This window comes from Pan troglodytes, chromosome 17 (genome assembly GCF_028858775.2).
Source record: "Pan troglodytes isolate AG18354 chromosome 17, NHGRI_mPanTro3-v2.0_pri, whole genome shotgun sequence".
NCBI lineage: Eukaryota > Metazoa > Chordata > Mammalia > Primates > Hominidae > Pan > Pan troglodytes.
The window spans coordinates 64,862,388-64,887,081 of NC_072415.2; the positions used below are offsets into that span (position 1 = coordinate 64,862,388).

General features: G+C 36.9%; 1 protein-coding gene across 3 annotated transcripts in view; it reads left to right on the forward strand.

Annotated features, from left to right (window-relative positions):
• RAB27B (RAB27B, member RAS oncogene family) overlaps positions 1 to 24,694 on the forward strand; it is a 173,774-nt gene that overhangs the window by 84,465 nt on the left and 64,615 nt on the right. The window contains exon 3 of one of the 3 annotated variants that reach the window (XM_063795727.1): positions 22,248 to 22,612. The exons of the other annotated variants lie outside the window; for them this stretch is intronic. The gene's annotated coding sequence lies outside the window, so the exon portion shown is untranslated. The remainder of the gene's footprint in view (positions 1 to 22,247; positions 22,613 to 24,694) is intronic. 3 annotated transcript variants of the gene reach the window in all.

The window sequence follows — 24,694 nt, forward strand, 5'->3', positions numbered from 1 at the left end:
ATAAAACATTGTGCTAGTGCTTCCTTTTTTGTTCTGATACCCACATCCTGTGCTCTGTGGAGAGTCACAGTTTTTGAAATATGTTGACAGCCAGCACAGATAAGCAGTGTACTTAGCCTTTGGTCAAGGACTGGAAACTGGCTAGTATCTGAATCATCTGCTTAATGCAGAACTGCCCTCTTCTTAGGGAGATGCAGCCTGGTGTGTGGTATGACATGGAGCTCTATGGTGTGTTACTGTATGGGAAGCATAGGAGACTGGTTCGAGGAGCAGTCTCTCTTTTTATATCTTTTCACTTTGATTTCAAGTATATACAAGCATGGAGTAGCCAAATGAATACATATATATAATATATGTTATATATTTATATATAATGATATATATATAAATAAATAAAGGGATAAAGAAATGGGTCCAAGAATGTTAGTAATGATTATATATGTGATTATATATGTAATTATATATATAATATATATAAGTCACAATTATATATTATTTATATATTATTATATAAATATAAGTGACTTAGAATGTTTATGTTTGATATTGTATCATAACATCTTTCAAGTGTGAAACAGGATGGTTAGATTGGCTTTCAGGATGTTATGTTAGTTACTATCAAGCTGAGATGGTTAAGTGGATGGAAAACATGAGTCATTAACACCATATTTAAAATGTTAACAACTAGCAAGAAAAACATTCAAAAAAATTGAAGAATTATATCAATACCAACTTGCTCAATATCATACATAAACATTCTAAGTCACTTAAAGCAAAAATGAGTAGGTTTGAGTAAATACAGTTGACCACATATTAAACTAATTTTATTTTCTTTATTTTTTGAGATGGAGTCTCGCTGTGTGTCCAGGCTGGAGTCCAGTGGCACAATCTCGGCTCACTGCAACCAGGAGAACTCAAGAGGTTCTCCTGCCTCAGACTCCTGAGTAGCTGGGACTACAGGTGCACGCCACCACACTCAGCTAATTTTTGTATTTCTAATACAGACGGGGTTTCACCATGTTGGCTAGGATGGTCTCGATCTCTTGACCTTGTGATCTGCCGGCGTTGGCCTCCCAAAGTGCTGGGATTACAGGCATGAGCCACCGCGCCCGGCCTAAGCTAATTTTAAAATGCAGAACCTCTTTTTGTGGTTTAGTAAAATTAACTAGCCTTTAGTTTTAATTTCAGTATTTTTTCCTGCTCTGGGGTATCACCATCACATGCTGCATCAGTATTTTGGGAAAAAGTCTTTGCATGTCTTTATGGGCACTGACTTTGAGCATAAACCTTTCCTTGAGGGTTCAGCTTTTAGCAGTGGGCAGAAGTGTTGGACAAGCTTTAAACAAGTCCTTACCTTCTTGTTTTAAGGACATAATCTCCTCGGGAACTTGGAGCTTTACAGGATTGAACATGATACCTTGACTCATCACTAAGTCTCCAGCCTTGGACACAACCAGCTCATTTCTTAGCTCTATCAATATGCGTATCATCTGGTTGCCAGCTATGGAAACAAGCCCAACTCATTAATAGTGAATATTTATAAGGAATGACACCTTTGTGGTATTTAAGTACCATCTGTAATTTCTTGTTAGTGGTGTTTTGGTAGTTTTCCTGTTGAACATTCACTGGGGAACTGATCAAGTTTACTATGCCCTTGACCTACACTTGACATGTGTAGGTAAATTCTGAAAATGGGATACTTCTGTGCTGGCAGGGGACAAACTGTGAACACCACTATGTCTGAGCTAGAAGAAAAAAACAGTTCCATAAACAGCATGAGACATTAAAATTTGCCTTATTACTTCGTCACTTCAGGGGATATCATCTATCTCTGAACGTAGGAATCCGTATTACTTGGTCTTTTAGATCTTGTTGTTGTCTCCAGTCTGTTTGTATCTTTTGAAGCAGGACTTAATTTTGCACTAATTATGGTGCTAAACATTGATAACACACTAGCCAGAGGAGTTTCCATAATAATAGAAGGAAGGTGTCCTTCATAAACAAAACTAGTTACATATTATATAATTTTGAAAATTAAGTTTTGTTCATTGTTTACTGCTTAAGATTCTACATATTGTTTGTAATCCTCTAGATAGGCCCAGTGGTGCTGTGGTAACACACATTCCCTGTATCTGATCAGTTTCCCTCTTACTCAGGCATGGTACAGATGACCCTCCAGGGCAGCAGTCCCCACAGGTTGGCCCAGGATTCTAGGCTGCTGTGGTCTCATGGCATCTCCAATTCAATCCACACTCGTGATCACTGAGGCCCACTGTGCACCAACTCATAAATGTTTCCCCTGAGAGAGACACACATCACTTATGCACATATTTCTTTGGCCAAAACCAATCATATAGCCAAACCAGAATTCAGAGGGCAAGGAAATGTAAACGCTCATTTATGTAGAAGCAGAGAACTACCAGATGTTGAGGAACATTAGAAATCTCTTATTATCAGCCTCCAGAAATAAAGATGACATGTGTCAACTTGTTCAAACACAGCCGATATCCATGTGAGTATGCTAAAAAGGTTAGTTTACGATTGATCATGCAGTTCTTTATTGACCAATCTAAATCAATTTGTTTTCCAGTCTGTAGTAAAAAATGTAAAATAATGATCATGTGTACACACACATACATATATACACATGCCTTACAGACTTCCAGTTTCCAAATTGATACATACAGTTAAAGACTCCCCATATCACTAAATGAACAGAATAAATATGAATTGTTAAAAACAGAAAAATATGGAAAATAATAGATATCTAGCTGTGCTAAAAAATGAGAAGAACCTTTAACATAGCAGAAATTATGAAAAATTGCAAAGGGAAAACAAAAGGAAAACCGTGCTGCTAAGATGAGGCCACAGTGAAAAGATGTAACCCAGTGTCCACAGAAGAACTTTTCCTTAGGAAAGACAGTTGACAGTGCAATTAGTACATGATCAATTCTTTGGTTGAAATTTTCCCCCATTGAATTTGTGTCACTGAATTGTATTTTCTTGAGCATTTTTCCAGTTTCTAGTAGAAAGTTGTAATAGGTTACGTGATTATGTAGGAAACATTGACACCCTCCCACCTTGCCTCAGGGAATAATTATACTTTTTGACATATTGTTGTTAGATAGGACACATGACTTGCTCTGAACAGTGGTACATGACTACAAATAGCATCAGTTTCAAGCATGGGTATTAAGATTTTTGTCTGTTCAGTTTGTCGATCTGGTTGCTTCTGAAGTCTACCACCAGTAGAGTATGCACTGAAGAGCTGCTACCCCTATAAACCTGGGCCCCAGAGTGAGAACTATGGAGCAGACCACATGCCTCAGGGAGCACCTAGTCCCAGGAGGAGGAAAGACATGTGGGACAGACTTGAACTCAACCTGCGAGGTGAATCCTGGAACCTGGAGCACAGACTAGGTCACCTAAGTTGCAGCCAATCCACAGATGGGTGAGCAAGAGCATAAACATTGGTTCAAGCCAATGAAATTTGAAGAGACTTATTATAGCTCATTAATGAAGGAAAGTTTTAGCTAATGCATAAGTCAAAACCAAGTGTTTGGAGGCAAACCTGTTAGGAAATGCTTTAGTTAAGTAAATGTAATTGATTATAAATAAATTACCCACTTAATACAATTCCACGTTTATTGAGAATCCACCTACATGCCAGAGACTATGTAAGCTGCTTTTCAAAAATTAAGTATGGATGTTGTTAAACAGATCCTACATTAAGATTAATTTCTTGGAAAATTGGGCTATCCTTTCTTAATTGCTTTGTAGCCAACATACGCATTCATGTACAGCTAATGATATTTTGAATTGTGCTGACTTTTTAAAAGTGTAAACAGTTATGTTTTACTGTTAAGAATTTAAATAATCATAATTTTATTATTCTGACTGTTCAGCTTTTCAGCATTTGCATAAATTGAAGTTTTGAGAACAATTGATCTGAAAATATTATTGAAAATATACCACATGAGAGCAAGTGAACATCCTCAACATATACAAAGAAGAACAAGTGCCTAGAATGTACCCATACTTAGTGAGAGATGGAAGGATAAAGAGTTAAATTAAAAGATGCTGGTGTCTTTCCTTTAAAGGATATTTATGCCTACTTTTGTGTGTATATTTTCTTGGTAAAATTAAATTTTCAGGTTTCACAGTGAGGACTGTCATTTGCATGCCTCCAATAAATTTGCTCGAATAAAAATTAATTCTAGGAAATATTTTGCTTTCCTAATAATATATATTTATCAGAAATTTCTACCAAAGTGTGTTTCAGGTATGCAACCCTATAAAGTAGTTATTGTTATTATCATCTAATTTACATAAAAGAGTAAACAAAAGTTTAGAGAGATTGTGGAACTTGTCTGAGTTAATATAGTTCTGAAATTTAAATTCAGGACTTCACAGAGTTTGTAAGTGCTCACTAAATAAATGTTGAATGAATGAATTAAAAAAAAAAAATCAGGCCGGGTGCCAAGGCTCACACCTGTAATCCCAGCACATTGGGAGGCTGAGGTGGACAGATCACCTGAGATCAGGAGTTCAAGACCAGCCTGACAAACATAGTGAAACCCCATCTCTACTAAAAATACAAAAATTAGCTGGGTGTGGTGGCAGGCACCTGTAATCTCAGCTGCTTGGGAGGCTGAAGCATGAGAATCACTTGAACTGGGGAGGAGGCAGAGGTTGCAGTGAGCCGAGATTGTGCCACTGCACTCCAGCCTGGGCAACAGAGCAAGACCTGTCTCAAAATAAATAAATAAATAGATAAGAAAACCTCTGTGAACCCTCCCCCTGCAATTGTAGACTCCTTGAGACCAGGAATCATGGCTTTTGTATGAATTCTGCTGTTAAATTATCTTTGTATCTTCAGCATCTAGTCCATTATTATTGGTTCTCGATAAATGTTACCTGAAACGAATACATTTCCTATGAAAAAATATAGCCTAATATTATAATATTAGAATCTGGATTGTTTTATTACTTTTTGGTTAGTCTCCCCATGCTTTATCACCTATCTGAGTCACTCTTGAGAAATAAGTTTCCTAAATTTTTAGATGGGGGAAGAGGCACACTACATAGAGACTGTGAACTCAATAGTATCTGAGATAGGTCTCAATCAATTTAGAAAGTTTATTTTGCTAAGGTTAAGGACATACCTGTGACATAGCCTCAGGAGGTCCTGATGACATGTGCCAAAGATGGCTGGGGTAAAGCTTGCTTTTATACATTTGGGGGGATGTGAGATGTTAATCATTATGTGTAAGAAGTAAATTGGTTCAGTCCGGAACGGTGGGACAACTCAAGAGGGCAGGAGCTCCCAGGTCATAGGTAGATAAGAGACAAACTACTGCATTTTGAGTCTTTTGAGTCTTCGATCAGTCTTTTGCTGAATGCACAATTTACATGAGAGGAGGATGGAGGAATAGTCACTTACGCTTTAGTCTGGCTCGGTGAATCTGCATTTTTACATAAACAGTAGGGCAGAGGAAGCAATCAGATATGCATTTGTCTCAGGGGAGCAGAGGAATGACTTTCTGTCCTACACCTGTGAAGATCAGCTATCGATTTACGTTGCCAGGGTGAAATTCAATGGAACTGTGTTTTAGGGTAAAGATCTTGAGGCCTTCAGGAATTTCCTTGTGGACAGATTGTGAGGGAGGTTTGTGGCTTTTTGTCTTTGCAGCTTTCTTATTTAGGAATAAAATGGGAAGCAAGTTTGCCTGATGCAGTTTCCACCTTGACTTTTCCCTTCGGCTTAATGATTTGGGGGTCTTGAGATTTATTTTTCTTTCATAAGACATTCACTCAATGCCCATATTGCAACTTCCTATCCATCCAATACTTTTTTACAGTACCTGGTATTTTTAAATGCTGAACATCTCAATGGGTTCTGAGCGAATCCATCACTCTCCTCTATGACTCCTAGTGAGGGGATTTTGAGTAAGTTTGCTCTGATAAGGTAATAAGCACACTTGCTAATGTCAAAATAACTGTTGTACCTTTCTCTTGCTATTGTCTTTATGAATGAATACGTTTCTATTAGTTTCATTGACATTTTGGGGGGTTTTGGGATGGAGAAAAGATAAACATGTTGTTGTATTAAACAGAATTTTAGAATCTGGGTAATATTGAGATCAATAGTTGGCAAACAGAAATGAATGAAGGATTTGAGTTTCTGGGTTCTCTTTTTTGTCGTACATGATTATATTTCCTCATCTGTAGAATGAGTGGGTTTAACTACAAGAAAATTTACAGATGTTCTGGAAATAATCCTAGGAGATGTTAAATAGGAGTTTTACGAGTAAAGAAATTTTATTGCCAAATTACTTTGGATGAGATAGGCTAAATAAAGAAGTTTCATTACTTTGGAAACCTTAATGTGTTAGTACTCATTGCAGAGACAGTAGCAGAGGCAGAATTTCCCTGAGAAGTCTGACCATGGAACTCCTTTAACACACACACACACACACTCACACTCTTATTAATACCTTTCAGGTGTAGTGTTCCATGGAAGAGAGTTTGGGAAATTCTAACCTAGACAATTGCTTTCAAATTTTGAGATTCTGTGACTCTACATTAATTAACAAGGACATTTTAGGAATTAATTTTTAATACTTTATTTCTAATGGTTTAAAGATGAAATACTAGAATAATTTAAATCATAGTGTGAGGAAAACAAAATATATACAAACACACATATACATGTATATGTACATCTGTACACAATATCTATACCAAATAGTTGCAAATAAAACTAATAATTCAAGAAATATTTTCCCCATCTTCTTGATGCAAATGATAATTCTGTCTCAGCCTGAGAAATAGAGTGAATAAAGAAGCATAGATTCTCTCTCACCCTCTGCAATTTTACCCCTTAGTTGACATAATTCAGAGAAGAAACAAAATGTCATGGCATAGAAATATGCTAACACCTTGTTCTCATGCTGCTTTCGGTTGTGGCTTTTCTCTGAGGTTCTGTGGTTCTTGTCTACTGCTGTGGCTGGAGAATACCCCAGCGCTGAAGGGGTTTTCTTTACTCTTTTCTGTATCCCATCTGCTTATTGAAAAATAAGTAAGATAGGAGTTTCTTACCTTCTTCTATTGCCTACTTGAAGCAGAGGTAAGAGGAACATTAAAAAATGTAGTCTGCTGTGCCATGTACTAGACATGCTATGAGAAAGTTTACGTGCCTCATTTAATAATTAAATCTCCACAAGGGATTTGATATGGTTTGGATATTTGTCCCCTCCAAATCTCATGTTGAAATGTGATCCCCAGGTTGACAGTGGGATGTAGTGGGAGGTGTTGGGTCATGGGTTGGATCCATCATGAATGGCTTCATGCCCTCCCCATGGTAATGAGTGGAAATGAGTTCACTCAAGATCTGATTGTTTCAAAGAGCATGGCACCTCTCCCCTCTGTCTTGCTCCCCCTCTCACCATGTGATACACTGGCTCCTGCTCTGCCTTCTGCCATGATTGTAAGCTTCCCAAGGCCTTGCCAGAAGCCAAGTAGATGCTGGTGCCATGCTTCTTGTACAGTCTGCAGAACTATGAGCCAAAATAAACCTGTTTATAAATTACCCAGTCTCTGGTATTCCTTTACAGCAACATAAACAGACTAACACAGGAATAGATAGATATAAATATGTCAATTCACCTCAAATCAATTTTTGGAAGGAGATGAGCGATATCTATACTTCAACATCCCCAGGTTATTATTTTTTTTAATGGAGAAAGAAGATAAAGTAACTTATTTTTCCACACAATGGATAATTAGTTGGTATGGTCAGTAATGGAACTTGGATCTATGAAACTCTGATAGCCAAGCTCTTTCAACTCTAAGCACCTAACATAGTACTTTTTGTATATGTGCACATTTCAACAAAAATTGACTTTCACTATGTATGCTGTTTTCAATTGCTTAGTTCATATGCATTGTGCATCTATTTTCATTTAATTAGGCACTGTCTTACAATAACATTTCAATAAATTCAGTCTGTTTTGAGTGGATGAACAGTAATTTATTTAACCAAATCCTCTATTGTTAGGGACAGCAAACTCTCTGTAAAGGGCCAGATAATAAATATTTCAGACTTGTAGGCTATGACAACTATTCATCTTTGTCGCAGTTACTATTCATCTTTGCCATTGCACTGGGAAAGCTGTGAAAGATGCAGATTTACAATCTAGATTTATTGAATAAAACGATTCTATTTTTAAAACCCTATATAAATTAGTATTTGAGCATTAATGTGGAAATATTTTTGATTTAGCTCAAGGGAATAGGGTCGAATGGAGGAGGGAAATCTATGGCTTTTCTTCATGTGTTGTTGTGTCGTTTCTCCAGTTGCCATGGGAAAACATTTTTAAAAAATTAAATCCCAAATAGTGATCCCACTGTATCTGAGTAAGTCAATACTCCAGAGCAGATTACCCTCCTGGTTATTTTAAAAATATTTTTAACAATTGACAGGACATATTTCTTAGATTAGTTATATCTAATCCCTCTTCTGTAGACGATAAAAAGGCAAGGTTTGTTAAGCATATATTTTTATCTTCCCAACACAAAAATGGGATTAATAGAATAACAATCATGCCAAAATATTAATATTCTAAAACCACATTAATCTTTTGAATAGATATATTTCAACATTTAACTGAGTTAACCCATTCAGTTACTTGGGTATATATACTACAAATAGTTTTTATTGTAGAATACTGAATGAGGTTATGTTCATCAAGTTTATACGTTTAAGTGTCTGTGAACACGTTTGTGAGTCAGGGCTGAAAGGAATGTGCTGTTATTATTTTGTGTTTGGTATTTATCAGTTTTTCTCATCCTTTATTTCACAACCACCATCTCAACCCCCAACCCCACCCTAAGAAGTCTTTTCAGACATTTTTTTCCCTAATTGCCACCCAAATGAGAATTTAATACCACAGATATACTGTGTATCTGTTTATGTGCCATAGATATATCTGTGCTTCATACATAAAAAGAGTAAGATCATGTCACCTCCCAACAACAAATTTTGCCTCCCTGGGGCAATATTTTTCTCATTGAAAATGCATGGATTATAACTACTTCGATTGTTTTCCAAGGGTCAGACTAATCTTCCATGAAGTATTATTGCAGGAGTATGGTAACTATGTACTAGAGAAGGCTTAGAACAACTTGCAGAGGATCCTCCCCTGTTTTAAACTTGAGCAGAAACAGGGACCCCTTTGTGCAGACATAGCCATGTTAGACTTCTCAGCTTTCAGCTTTCATGACAAGACATCATCTTACCTCATTGGCTAAAGGACAATGATTCTCATTTAACCACCAACACGTAATGGCTATTTTCCAAATACTCCTGGGAGATATAGTCTCAAATCCCTCTGCCTCTGGACTTATCAAAATCTGTGTACCTGAGAATAGTCTATCAATTCCTTACTCTAAAATCAATTTATTGATTTAGCCAAATCTTCAAGGAGCATCATTTTGTAAACCCCTCACTCCCTTATAGAAACTCTTACTACTTTTCTTGATAATTCTTTAATAATTTGCTATTAATGTTATTCTTCTACATTGAGGACCATTTTAAGAAACCACCCAAAGCAATTCATGATGGTATTTACTATACAAAAATTCTTAAAGTTATACCTCATTATGTTCCACCATGCCCAGCTAATTTTGTAATTTTAGTATAGACGGGGTTTCTCCATGTTGGTCAGGCTGGTCTCGAACTCCTGACCTCAGGTGATCCACCCGCCTCGGCCTCCCAAAGTGCTGGGATTATAGGCGTGAGCCACCATGCCTGGCCAGTATTATTATTAATAAATTACCAGCTAAATAAATCTCTCTTTAAGTACCAAAATATTTTTGTTTCAATGTGAACATTTATCAGGTTTAAATATCGAAACCCCTATCTTTTTCAGCTGGCTTAATATAGTTTGTGTATGTGATGGCACAAATTCACCAGTACAAACATTCTCTATTTTAATATGCTTAAGTGTGAGTAGCAAGCCTTTCTGGAGTTACTGTGAAATGTAGAGTTGGTTGTTCCTTGTCATGGCCAAAAAATATCAATTGTGCCAGCAAAAACACTAGTAGGTTGGGAATGCTTTCTGGTCCCCACTGACCAAATTGAGGGTATAAAGCGAAGGCCAAATCAAGAGTGGGTGAAATACGATAATAGTTGCTTCTACATCAAACATGGGGTAATAGAGTCATGGGGTTAGGGGTTGAATTCAACTTCGAGATATTTCACAAATTTCCAATATTTTCAAAAACTTGTATTTGTAGTATTTTTAAATCAGTAAGTATATCCGTGCCAAGACGACTGAGGGATTGACATATTTGGAGCTATATGTTTAAATATTTTTCTAATTTATTGAACATTAATAACAAAATGAGTGGTTTAAGCAAATATTTTATTTTTTTAACTTTGAAACAAAATATTTAAGGATAATTTTTATCTTGACAGTGATAGTCTCAGAGAAAGTGAAAAACACTTCCAGTTAGTTGGAGAAAACAGGTTCCAAATCGTGGTTCCAAGTGTTAAAAGATCTTAGAGTTAGGATCATTAAGTGGAAGTTTGGGCTGTGTGTTTTCTGATTGCCACAAATCCATTTTGTCCATTAATGAGTTGTGGCGAGGCTAAGGGCAAACCAGCAATAGCCAAGGCATTTCTGTGATTTATTTATTAAAATGCAGGACAGAGAGTTGCTAATATGTTTATCACTAATTGTGACATAAAGTCGTAATATAATGACTAATGTGAAGGAGTTGCCCTTTCTAATTTTCACAGAGAAAAATATACAAATGTTTTGTATCATTATGGCTCAAGAAATGTATTTGCTATAGAATATTTTATTGCAAATCACATTTATTTCAAGAGTCTGATATACAATACTTTTAATCATTTTCACAAATCTTTATTTCTAACGTTTTACATCTCAATTTTTTAAAAAAATCAAAGTTACTGAAATTTAAAGCAAGAGATTCTGTGTTCCTTTCCTTGAAACTTTCCTTGCTAAGGATGTGAAGGTAATTAGCAGATTCATTCAGTTATTTACTCAACAAACATTCATTCTTTGGACACCTATTGTGGCATCAGGTGTGTGAAACTTTTATCAGCAGAATGAGTTATTTTAAAGCCTTCTATTTTGAACATATAAGATCAAAGATGAATTTATCACATATCTTTGGCAGAACTTGGAGTAAAACCCAAGGCTTTAGATTTAGAGTTCTTATTGATCTTACCCTATCTGGAACTTGGGAAGACCCTCAAGTTTATAAGGTATAGGCTTCCAAAATAATTATCCTACTAGGGAATGTCACAGGCTGTATGCATCACTCTGTTCTACTACCAATAAATATTTTATCATAAATCTTTTGGGCATAAAATACAAGAAACAGAATGGCTTTGTCTGAAATCTAGATTAGTTGGAGAGTCTTGCAAGTAATTTAGTAAATAAGTCTCTTAGAGCCATCTATCCAAGTATACCAAGTATTAGAATATGTATCTATTTGATTAGTTGCATTAGTTGCAATTGAAGTAATCATCTGATTAAGTTTATAGCTATTCACTGGCATTCTTGAAGACCCATCCCATCCACCTTCTACACAGTCAGTGTAGTAAACCTAGAGGAGATCTCATAAGAATCACCAGAAATTAGTGTCACCGTTAAGGACTTGAATCCTTAACGGTGACACTAATTTCTGCAGTTCTTTGAGAAAATGACTGTCCTATTGGATATATTCTCTTGAGTTGTGTTGCATAGTTTCAGTATCTTTGAATTCACTCTTCCATCACATTATCCTTTGATCTGTAGGAAGGGAGGAAATGGCAAAATAGATATGAGGTGGATTTGAGACTCCTATTGAGCCCCCATTGAAGTCGAAGTTGGTTAAGCCACAAATCCTGACTTGAATCTTGAATTTCAGTGGCTTTCTTGTTATCCAAATCTTAGTGATAGCTTAGAGTCAATTTTCTATTATTCTGGAAATGTTCCTGTTCTCCAATGCCAATTACCTTGGCAAATAGCCGTACAATCCTTTGGGAAATTTTAGGCAGCAGACATTCTGAATGTATTTGTAATGGTATTGCAATGCCCTTCCTAAAGAGTTAGGGTGGGTCTTTGAATTAAGACAGGGCTTAATCTGGGTTTGAGTTGCATCAAACTGAGAAAACAATTACAAGCCCTCCCAGCTAATCAAACTAGTATATTATATCCTGTGCATCTATATTAATCAATTCATCTTTTTCTAAAATTGTGTTCCTTTCTCCTTGGTACAAGCACCCTCAGAATTCATTCCCATACATGTTTATCACTTTGCTTATACAAATGATGAAGTTCCATATTTTTTTTTTTTTTTTTGGTGTAAGACTGCTTCTCCCTCATTTGGCATTTTGTTTTCCCTACTCCAGGGCATATTGGCATGGGACTAGAACCATAAGCAAAGGCATTCAACCATGTGGTTAGTATGCCTCCCCTGGAATCACTCAGTGCTATTGCATTCAGGTCCTACACACCACCATTCCTGCCGTGAGAGCCTGACCTCCCACTTTTACAGTGGGATCCCACTAAGACATGCATCTGAGAAAGCCCCACAAACAGGAAAGAGGTTTGAATGCTCTATAACAACGTGACTAGTGTTCACCACATTTTACAGGTAGAGAAATGCAAGAAAATGAGAAGTTCTTATTAATTGTATCTTTATCCTAATCGGGTTTTTTAAAATCAATTCTTATAAAACTCATCTCTTCTGTTAAGACTCACACCAAATATATGACTATAAAAATATATTGTTTATAATTGATTTAAAATAAATTGAATGGTTCTAGCATATTCATATTTTATATGAAGTATGTGGGGATTTTCTTCCAGCCACTCAACCTTCAGTAGCAATGAAATCTGTAGCTAAAAAAATCCATAGAACAGAAACCTACTTATTGTTTATGGCAGCAATACATATTTCAGAAGGAATTGTATGGCTGTAGTATTTAGAATTTTCACATTACTTTAAAAATAGAAATTATTATAAATAATTATATATTAACATAATTATTAATGAATATTATATACTATCAATATTATATAATTATAATTCTAAATAGAATTATAAAATACAATACATAAATATAAACATACTTATTACATTACTTATTTTAGTATACTACTAGAAATATAATAAAAAATAAAAAATAATTCCTTATAGTCATATAAGCTGTTACCAGATTGATAATAAAAATTGACTAGATCATACAAAAAATTAGCTGAGCATAGTGGCGTGCACCTGTAATCCTAGCTACTCAGGAGGCTCAGGTGGGAGGATCACTTGAGCCTGAGAGACGGAGGTTGCAGTAAGCCAACATCACAGCACTGCACTCCAGCGTGGGCGACAGAACAAGACTCCATCTCAAAAAAAAAAAAAAAAAAAAAAAGAATAGATCATGTTGCACATAATTATAAGGTTTATTTATTTTTTATTTATTTTTTATTTTTATTTTACTTAAAGTATAAAACTTAAAGTTTTAGGGTACATGTGCACAACGTGCAGGTTAGTTACATATGTATACATGTGCCATGTTGGTGTGCTTCACCCATTAACTCGTCATTTAACATTAGGTATATCTCCTAATGCTATCCCTCCCCCCTCCCCCACCCCACAACAGGCTCCCATGTGTGATGTTCCCCTTCCTGTGTCCATGTGTTCTAATTGTTCAATTCCCACCTATGAGTGAGAACATGTGGTGTTTGGTTTTTTGTCCTTGCAATAGTTTGCTGAGAATGATAGTTTCCAGCTTCATCCATGTCCCTACAAAGGGTATGAACTCATCATTTTTTTGACTGCATAGTATTCCACGGTGTATATGTGCCACATTTTCTTAAGCCAGTCTATCATTGTTGGACATTTGGCTTGGTTCCAAGTCTTTGCTATTGTGAATAGTGCTGCGATAAACATACGTGTGCATGTGTCTTTATAACAGCATGATTTATAATCCTTTGGGTATATACCCAGTAATGGGATAGGTGGGTCAAATGGTATTTCTAGTTCTAGATCCCTGAGGAATCGCCACACTGACTTCCACAATGGTTGAACTAGTTTACAGTCCCACCAACAGTGTAAAAGTGTTCCTATTTCTCCACATCCTCTCCAGCACCTGTTGTTTCCTGACTTTTTAATGATTGCCATTCTAACTGGTGTGAGATGGTGTCTCATTGTGGTTTTGATTTGCATTTCTCTGATGGCCAGTGATGGTGAGCATTTTTTCATGCGTCTTTTGGCTGCATAAATGTCTTCTTTTAAGAAGTGTCTGTTCATATCGTTTGCCCACTTTTTGATGGGATTGTTTTTTTCTTGTAAATTTGTTTGAGTTCATTGTAGATTCTGGATATTAGCCCTTTGTCAGATGAGTAGATTGCAAAAATTTTCTCCCATTTTGTAGGTTGCCTGTTCATTCTGATGGTAGTTTCTTTTGCTGTGCAGAAGCTCTTTAGTTTAATTAGATCACATTTGTCAATTTTGGCTTTCGTTGCCATTGCTTTTGGTGTTTTAGACATGAAGTCCTTGCCCATGCCTATGTCCTGAATGGTATTGCCTAGGTTTTCTTCTAAGGTTTTTATGGTTTCAGGTCTAACATTTAATTCTTTAATCCACCTTGAATTAATTTTTGTATAAGGTGTAAGGAAGGGATCCAGTTTCAGCTTTCTACATATGGCTAGCTAGTTTTCCCAGCACCATTTATTGAATAGGGAATCATTTCCCCATTTCTTGGTTTTGTCAGGTTTGTCAAAGATCAGATGGTTATAGATATGCGGCATTATTTCTGAGGGCTCTGTTCTGTTCCATTGGTCTATATCTCTGTTTTGGTACAAGTACCATGCTGTTTTGGTTACTGTAGCTGTGAAGAAAGTCATTGGTAGCTTGATGGGGAAGGAAATAAAGGGTATTCGATTAGGAAAAGAGGAAGTCAAATTGTCCCTGTTTGCAGACAACATGATTGTATATCTAGAAAACCCCATCGTCTCAGCCCAAAATCTCCTTAAGCTGATAGGCAACTTCCGCAAATTCTCAGGATACAAAATCAATGTGCAAAAATAACAAGCATTCTTATACACAAATAACAGACAAACAGAGAGCCAAATCATGAGTGAACTCCCATTCACAATTGCTTCAAAGAGAATAAAATACCTAGGAATCCAACTTACAAGGGACCTGAAGGACCTCTTCAAGAAGAACTGCAAACCACTGCTCAATGAAATAAAAGAGGATACAAACAAATGGAAGAACATTCCATGTGCATGGGTAGGAAGAATCAATATCGTGAAAATGGCCATACTGCCCACAATTTGACTTCCTCTTTTCCGAATTGAATACCTTTTATTTCCATCCCCATCAAGCTACCAATGACTTTCTTCACAGAATTGGAAAAAACTATTTTAAATTCATATGGAACCAAAAAAGAGCCCGCATTGCCAAGTCAATCCCAAGCCAAAAGAACAAAGCTGGAGGCATCACACCACCTGACTTCAAATTATAAGGTTTATTGACATTATTTCCCAAAAGTATAGTTTTAAAAAAGTAATCATATAGCATGTGATTCTTTGCTATGATCAAACCTTAATTAGCTAGCTGTTATTTTTATTTTTTTATTTTTTATTTTTTTGAGATGGAGTTTCACGCTTGTCGCCCAGGCTGGAGTCCAATGGCACGATCTCGGCTCACTGCAACCTCTGCCTCCTGGGTTGAAGCAATTCTTCTGCCTCAGTCTCCCGAGTAGCTGGGATTACAGGCATGGCCCCCATGCCTGGCTAATTTTTGTGTTATTAGTAGAGACGAGGTTTCACCATGTCGGCCAGGCTGGTCTGAAACTCCTGACCTCAGGTGATCCACCCACCTCGACCTCCCAAAGTGCTGGTATTAAAAGAGTGGGCTACCACGCCCAGTCAGCTAGCTGTTATTATTTACAACTTATATCATCACATATGGCCAAAAAATAAGGCAAGATAATTTCCCAAATTATACCTTAAAAAAGAGATAGTTATCTTAACATTGGAGTCCTTACAGTTCTCTTATAAGGAAACAATCATCAAATTAATTTGATAAAAGTGTACTTTGAGAAGGAAAGACGTATTTGCCTGAAATTACATTAATCAATGTTAGTTTAGATGCCTGAAAAAATACCTTATAATTGGTTAAAAGGCCAGCAAAGGAATTTAAGATGATTTAATAATCATTCCTGAACATATGACATCACAGCTTGAAGTGTTTGCAGTTTAAAAAGCAGCAAAAGTAACAAAAACACTGGTTTTAGGTAACAGCTTTTGGGAAAATGGAGAAATCGCCATATATTCATTTGTACTTATATGGTAAACCCATATGACATTTTATTTTGCACCTCACCATAAAGCTACCAGCAAAGCAAATATAATTAAACATTTTATATGGATTTGCATATGACTATACTTATGTCCACACATATAATTATACATGCTAATAAATGACTATATTTATGTATGTGTATTGTCATATGACTTGTAGAAAATGAATTATTCTTTCCTATATGCTTAGTTCTTATTTTTATAACTTTTCTTCTCTTTAACCAGTTTTTAAAATAGATTAAACAATGTTGTAATTATTTCTAAAATTCTGCTTATAGGTTTTTTTTTAATAAAGATGTCAAATATTCATAGACAGGATCATGGCATACCCACACTACTGTGACTTCTTGGCAAGTTAGGACATTCATCAAGGCTATATGTGAACATCACTCATGAAATTATTTGGGCCTTTCCCACAGCATGTTCCTCTAACATAAGAAGAAAAAATTAGACAAAATCACAATAATCTCAAATAAGGTCCAAGTATATCTTCATTACACATTCTAAGAAACAGGCAACATGAGGTTGGAACTGGGAAGGTTAAGACCTCACCACAGAGTAGATGCAGTAGGTACAATTGTGAAAACATAGCCAGTTTAATGAGCAGATATCTAAAATAGGTCTTTATGTGCTACACATTTAAAGTAATTTGCCAGTAGAAAGTCTCTTAAGCATGTATATATTTCTCAAAGTTACATCTTCGTTGTGAAGAAAACTAGCATGGCCTGGAAGTCCAGTCTTATGACTTGTTAGTCACACTGTGAGGTTTTCTCAAACTGGAGAAGGGTGGATTTTTATTTGTGATTAAACAGACTTCTTCACATGAACAGAAAATCAGCAGGAGGTAGAGGCACACCCGTGCATAACTTTCTGGTGAAGCCTTCCCTGCAATCGCAAGAGAAGGGTTACGAAATCTCGGATCTCATCAGTGAGGGGGTCAAGTCAAGAGAAATTTTTAAGAGGATAGTGAAAGATGAAAGGCATTATCATGACCAGAAGGTCAGTGACTCATGCTACTAAAGACAAGAGAGAAGAAACCAAATATATTTGTTGCTTAAAGCTTACAAATGCTGGTTTTCTCTTAGAACCCACCTTTATTTTTCCTTCATGTTCTGCACTGCATCCCCCATACCTGGCAGTGTACCAGGCACAAGTTGCTTAATAAATGTTTGTTGAATGAATAAATCATTGTGCAAACCTCTCAAATCTATCTTCATTCTGCATTTCAATTCACTTTCTCCACTGCTTATAGATCATTATATTAAAGTATATGCAAATACTTTAATAAAGCATAATGTTTTCTCTATAGAACAAATCTTTTGTTTCCTTATGTGTATTTTAAGGGTAATTTAAAATTAATTTTATTTTTATTAAGGTAATACATCCCATAATTTAAAACAAAATCAAAATCTACAGTTCTTGTGGAACAGTGCAGATCGCCTCCTAAGCCCTGGTCTTAATCCCCACAGGCAAACATTTGACTCTTTTAGCAGCTTTTTAACTGTGCTTTTATATGTCTAACTGGTTTGCTTATCCTGCTATTTCTTTATTTAGCAACTTTACACATTATTTATTGATTTTTGTTATGATGGTTGAGGGTTTAGTTGTCTTACCTGCACATATACACAGATAGTCTTTCCCTCTGCCATCCTCCACGTGTAGTTTTATTGTAGTTTAGGGTTAATTCTCTTGTCGGCGTTCCCAACATTTTTATTATGTCCAGATCTGAACAAAGTGGTATTCTATCATAATGTTTCTTTTCTCTTGCAACTTTTTGTTTCTCATGGAGTTAATAATGTCCTTTTAAAATTAGTTCAGCACACTCTGTACCTATTGTATATTATTCACAGTTGCCTCCAACTGATCTTTAAAACTGTAACAGAGTGATCTAACTGTGGTAACAACTCTAAAAAATCTTCGTGGCATCATACAATACAAGTTTACTTCTAGCTCATGTGGTAGTCCAATGTGTGGCAGCTGAGGTAGCCATGTCACACCCTAATTCAGGTTCATGACTTTTCATCTAGGGGCTTTCATGTCTTCTAGGGGCTTAGAGCTCTTCGTTGATTCTTCGCATCTGCACACTAGTAAGGGAAGAGGGGAAGTGTGGAGGATCTCAGGGGTTATTTTATGGGCATACCCTGGAAGTGATGTACATGACTTCTGCCCACAATCCATGAACCAGACCTCAGTGACATGCCTCCCCACCTGCAAGGGGCTAAGAAATGAAATCTAGTGTGGTGCTTAGGAAAAAGAGCAGAACATGGAATCTGGTGGGCACTTCCCACTATCTACTGTATTTTCAAATGCACATGTGTATCAAACAATCTATCATTTTCTTTCCATTTTTTTTTCTTGGAGACATTCCTACTGCAAGCCATCTGTTCACCTCTCTTTAGGCCTGCTTCACACTTATTGCTCTGGAGAATTTATTTTACTGCCTCCTATGTTGGGCCTGCATTTTTGGGGTTTCATCTCTTCCTCTTTCTTGATTTATAAGCTTGTTTGGGGAACTGTTACTTGTTACTTTAAAATGGCACACAGGATGTATATTTTTTAAGTCCTTGCATATCTGAAAATTTTTTAAAATCAAGCTTGGCTGACAGTTTGTCTTGATATACAATTCTAAGTTCAAAATAATTTCATTTAAAAAATGTGAAGGCATTCAAAGAAACTTCTGGATCCATTATTGCTCTTGAGAAATCCAATGCAATTTTTTTTCCTTGTATGTGATCTGCTTTATGTCTCTGGAAGATGTTTTAGGTTTTTCTCTTTATTCCTGCATTTATTTTATCTCAGAATGATATATTTCAATGAGTTTAATTATTTGATTAATTTAAAGGATTGTTTTCCTGGACGTTTAGTGAAACTTTTGATCCCCAAAGTTCATCATCTTCATTTCTGGTATTGTTTTTGCATTATTTTCAAATTAGTGTTTTTATCCTTTTCTGCATAGAAAGAACTCTTTTCTAGAGCTTTCTGAGATTTCCATTAGTTAGAATTTTTTTCTATTTTTTTAAAATTTCTGCAGCTAAATAGAGAGATTTTTCAACTTAGTCTTCTAACCCATCTGTCAGTTTTTTTGTAAATGTTGAGTATATTTTCAATTTCAAAAGATTTTTTTCCTGTTTTGTATATAAATTTCTTTTTTATTCATTATCTCTAGGAGCAGGGTAAAAAGGCATGTGTTCAGTTCATCTTGTTGAACCACAAATTACTCTAGTTTACTTTCTCCAGAAAATAAACCTCCAGTCTCCTGGAAGCTGGATTGAGCAGATGGAGGAACTTATGGTTGGTTGATTGTGTGACAGTGGGGAAGGGAACTTTGGGTCCAAGCATTCCAATATACAGACGTATAACCAAACCCCTGTGTTTACCCCACCACCTGGCCTCCTTCTATGCTGAGATTTCTGCCTCCTAGGCCTGAGCCTGCCCAGGTTTTGCAGGAAGAATTGGCTTGCTTTTTACCATAATCTCTCCTGCAGGCATGCAGTGTATAGAATCCTCTGCTCTTCCAAATCAGTTACCACGCCTGCATCTGATTTAGCTTCTTCCAAAATTCATTACAAGTTTATGTGTTATTTTATCTGCTTATTTGTCTTTGTGATTCAATAACATTTTAAAAAATTCATTTATTCTTGTAATAAAGCAGTTTGAGGAGAGATGAAATACATGTGATAATCTTGCCATTTGTAACTACACATCACCCCATGTACATTAACGTTTACCTCAGTGCCATATTGATTGAATTAGACAGATGTTATGTCTAGTTAAGTTATGCTACGTAAACTCCAGGTACAGGAAGATGTTATTACTATTATTATCATGACACACAATGCTGTCACCTTGTTTTCACTGGTTTTCCATTGTTTTTTATTCTGCTCTACCTCTGGTCAAAGTGGCCTTCATGGAGTGGCCAAGCAACATTTCTCTTATGTCTTCCTACCCTTTCTCTTCCTTGGAACCCCTCTTCCCAGGGAAGGAAATATTCCACCACTCTCTGGTAGTGTCACTATGTAACACTACTGGATCTGAGCCTTGGAACCTCGGAGACAGGACTGTATGTGGCAAGTCACTCCAGGAGAGCTATCCCTGCAAGAGTTGGCCCTATAAAGCAGGTGACACACTTATTTAGGGAAAGGTGGCAAGGAGAGTCATCAATAAATGTGTGTGTCAGATTTTCTTATGGCAGGAACCTTTTCTAGAAGTCGCAGTGAGGTAGCACAACACAGTGACCACTATGAGCTTGGCATTCAGGATCAATAGACCTGACTTCCACCTTTTGAACTTCATCACTTTGGACAGATTTACTGCGACTTTCTCAACCTCAGTTACCTCATTCTGAAAATGGAGACAATAAATATAATAGACGCCTTGCCTATTTCACAGTAATGTTGTGAAAGCCAAATGAGATGAAACTCTATTGCATACAGGAAATAATAGCTATTAGGACTAATGTCAGTAGTGAACACATGAACTAGATAAAGAATATGGGTTATCATTGTATAGCACAGAGGGTGATTTTAAGTCAATGTGTTAACAGTGGAAAAGATTCAAGGTTCTTATGTTCTTTCTTTTATTTCTGTCTGGGCCCATGGACACACACTTCTTATATACTTAGATATTGCTGTTAAATGCAAAGTAGATTTATCATAAATATAGATTCCAAGCATACATACTTTGAAAATCTACAGTCTGAGCCTCAAAGACTTTTGTGCAGTAGATCCAAAATAATTTTTAGGAACTGGATCTTACTTGGGGAGAATGGAATAGATTGTTACCAAAATTATAAGTATAGCCAACACATTCATAGAACTTACTGTGCCAGGCACGTTCTACACACATTACTGATATGAAGTCAATTCTTCACAAAAACACTATGAAGGCATTATTATTACTCTTCTTTTCAACTTTCAAGAACATTGAAGGACATAAAATAGAACTTCTTTAATAGTTTCATAATAGAATAGACAGATTTCTATGAGACCAAAATGTTTTCTCTAATATTCCATTTTTCCACTACTTTGCTATTGTTTGTTTTGTGTTTTGGTTTGGGCTATTCCTTTGCTCCCTTCTACAAGAAATTCTCTGGGAGCTGATAACAGCAGTGCCTCCCAGATTGTCTCTAGGGCATCGAATAAGAAACAAGTTAAGTAATTAAAATTCAAGCAGTCATTGGCATCTCATTGTTTACTAACATGAATGCAAGACACAGGTTTGGAACTTTTAAATTTTGTTCACAGAGGAGTAAACCGGTTGTTATTATAATGTACCCAACCTTGTATTCTTACCTTTACTACCAGTCTGTAAATTAGGGATGTCTGAATGTGTCTAAAATGTAATCCCAAGATGGGCAGCCAGGATCTTTGCTTTGTGGACGAATCGAATATGTTTAGAACACGGCATAGCACATAGCAGGTGCTTAACAAATACTTGTTCAATGCCTCCGTGTGCTCATTATCTTACTTAGTGGTAACCTATTGATCTCTGAAGTGACTTTAGGAAGTGAATTAGGGCTTTGGGAAGTGAATTTGGATGTTGCATACTGATTAATGCATTCATATGAACACATCCTAACTTAAAATATTAATTTCTTTCCAACGCCCTCTTTTATTTCCCGAGGCCATCCTCTGCTCCCCACTCGCAATCCCTCGCCTTCACTCTTCATAGTTAATGAGACACCCCTTCGGAGGAGAGAACGCAATGTCAGGGCCCCAGTCCTCACAGCGCCCTGGGCTCTTTGAATGAGAGACATCAAAGAAAACACAGAACAAAAATGAATAAAAATGAGCTCGCTGGTAGGGCTAGAAGCCCCACAGTGTGGAGACTTCATCCCCGAGCGGAGTGTGTTTCTCACTGCAGCAGTTGAGTCACCAGCAAGACTTGCCTGAGGTGAGCTCCGCACATCCGCGTTGGGACTTGCAGACACGCCTTCTTCTCACACAAACCTTACCCAGCCCCGCCGCCGCGGCGGACTCCGAGGGTGGTGCCACCAGCCCTGCCACTCGCAGTCCTGACGTGCAGGGGCTGCGGACCGCCCGGCCTTGGACCCATCCGGAGCCACAGGTTGGAGGAGATAAGTAGCTGTCCCCGTGCTCATCGCCCTGTGGAGCAGATCCTGTCTCCTTGCTGACGGTGGAGCCCGGGAGTTCCAGGGCTTGGGAAGGGGAAGGAAACCTCTCTGAAATCTGACACCTGCTCTCCCGGCAAGGAAACTTCGCAGGCTGGTGAGTTGGGAAGGCGGGCTGCTGCTGCTGGAACGCGTTCCCACCCACCCGGGTGCTGCAGCGCCGGCCTGCGCCGTGGGAAGTGAGGCCTCTGTGTGTGTGTGTGCATGTGTGAGTGCGTGTGCACCTTCGATCGCGGTTTCCAGCAGAAATCCTTGCAAAGAAGACAGTAGTGCTGTGTGCTGCACGGATGGCATGGGCCAACTCGACCTGGCTCTCTTTGAGTGTTTGCTTATCAAACAGCTGGTTACCACAAAAAAAAAGCAAAAAGAAAAACAAAAAGCCTAGGCACAGCAATGCCAATTTCCTTTCATTTGCATCTCAAAAAACAATCAAAATAATGAATAAGAAAAAGCATGGATGATGATGTGCTTAGAGTTTCATTCCAGGAGGAGCGACTTAGTGAGGCAAGCCAGGAGAGCAATAAGACATTTATATGCACTTCCTTAGATGAAATAGCCACAGAGACCTTAAGAGTACTTTCTGTTTTCCAATTTTTTGCTCTGTTACTTTCGAATTCTGATCTAAGTGTCGCACCAACTAGGGTATATGTGTGCATGTGTGTTCACCCAACTGATCACAATAAATTAGCTTTCAAGACTTTCCCACCCAATGCAACATTAATTAAGCCTCTGAAAACTACTGAAGTAGGTGAACTGTAAGCAGAGACTGCATTCCTAGGGAAAAGCTGTGTTTGGTTAGGGCCTTCACACCTGTATCATGTTTTGTGAGTTTTTTATGTCAAGATGTAAAGCTAAGGGTATGTAATTCCAGTTGTTTTAAACTGCACATCATTAAATTAAGCCCAAAGTAATAACATATAATTTCAAGGTTATTAACAAAATTATTGTTTAATATAATACAGCTCTGAATTTTGATTTTGTTCTGTTTACAAGAAAAATGTCTACAGTTCTCAATATTTAGTTATATTCACACATATTCATATATAGAATATACAGGGTTTTATGTTTATAAATTTTGAAAAGTTGAGGGAAAAGATAGACTTAAGCATTAATATAAACTCAGATATTTAAGTTTAATGAATTTTCAAGCTGCTGTAAAGTCCATATTGCAGTGATGAAGAGAGAGACATACCTGTCATGTGCCATTGCCCCTCAAATAGTTATTTTTCATAGTTTCCTAGCATAGTCCTCTACCCAGATGGGGTCAGCCATCCTTGAAGGCAAGAGGTGATTCCTACCAATGACCAAAAAGGGGTAATCTTGACAGATAGTTTAATATTAATGGAGCTTTTCTGTTTCAGAATTGACTATGGCCTCTCATACAGTGTTACTGTCATTGCTTTCGAAAGGAAAAGAAAACATAGCAGATAAAACTGGATGAGCCTGTTCTCATAGTTGCCAAGAAGGGATAAAGGGAATCTGTTGAATGTAAGCAAACCACAGTTCCCCTTTCTCATAGGTCATTTCTGGAACAGGCATGTTTGACCCAATAGGGAAGGTAACCCTAATATAATTGATCTTCTTGGTAGAAGATCGGTTGGTATGCCAGTTTACACTACAACTGTATGTTGGTTTCAGAATTGCTGTTCATTTATTTCACTGTTTTTCTGGAAAAATGGAAGTTATCCAAATGTCCAGGTAGTTCAGAATAGAAACCTGCTCTTTTCCCACCCTCACTCCTGCAAATTTTTGGTTAGGTTTTTGGGCTCTCAGATCAGTACGGCATGAGATATAGAACAATTACTCATATAAAACTCATCTCACAATCCAGTTTCTTCAGTTGATTCATCAAGGCAGGTTGACCAATAGTTCAGCTCTTAAGCAAGTAATTGTAATGTTGAGATGCAAGGAAATGATTTCAATAAAAACAGACAGGACAAATCAGGTGTTTCCCATGAAGAATATGTCACTTTCTAAAGATGGCTGCCAAATGGGAATGATTTTTTTTTTAATTCATTATTAGGTATATGTGGGCTTAAGTATATCCTATAGAAGTAGGAAGCAGCAACATCACTACGCATAATAACATACCTATTGTAAACCCCAAATATGGAGTTGATAGTATTACTCAATTTCTTTCACACCCTTTGCAATCATTATTCATGTTCTCCAAATATTA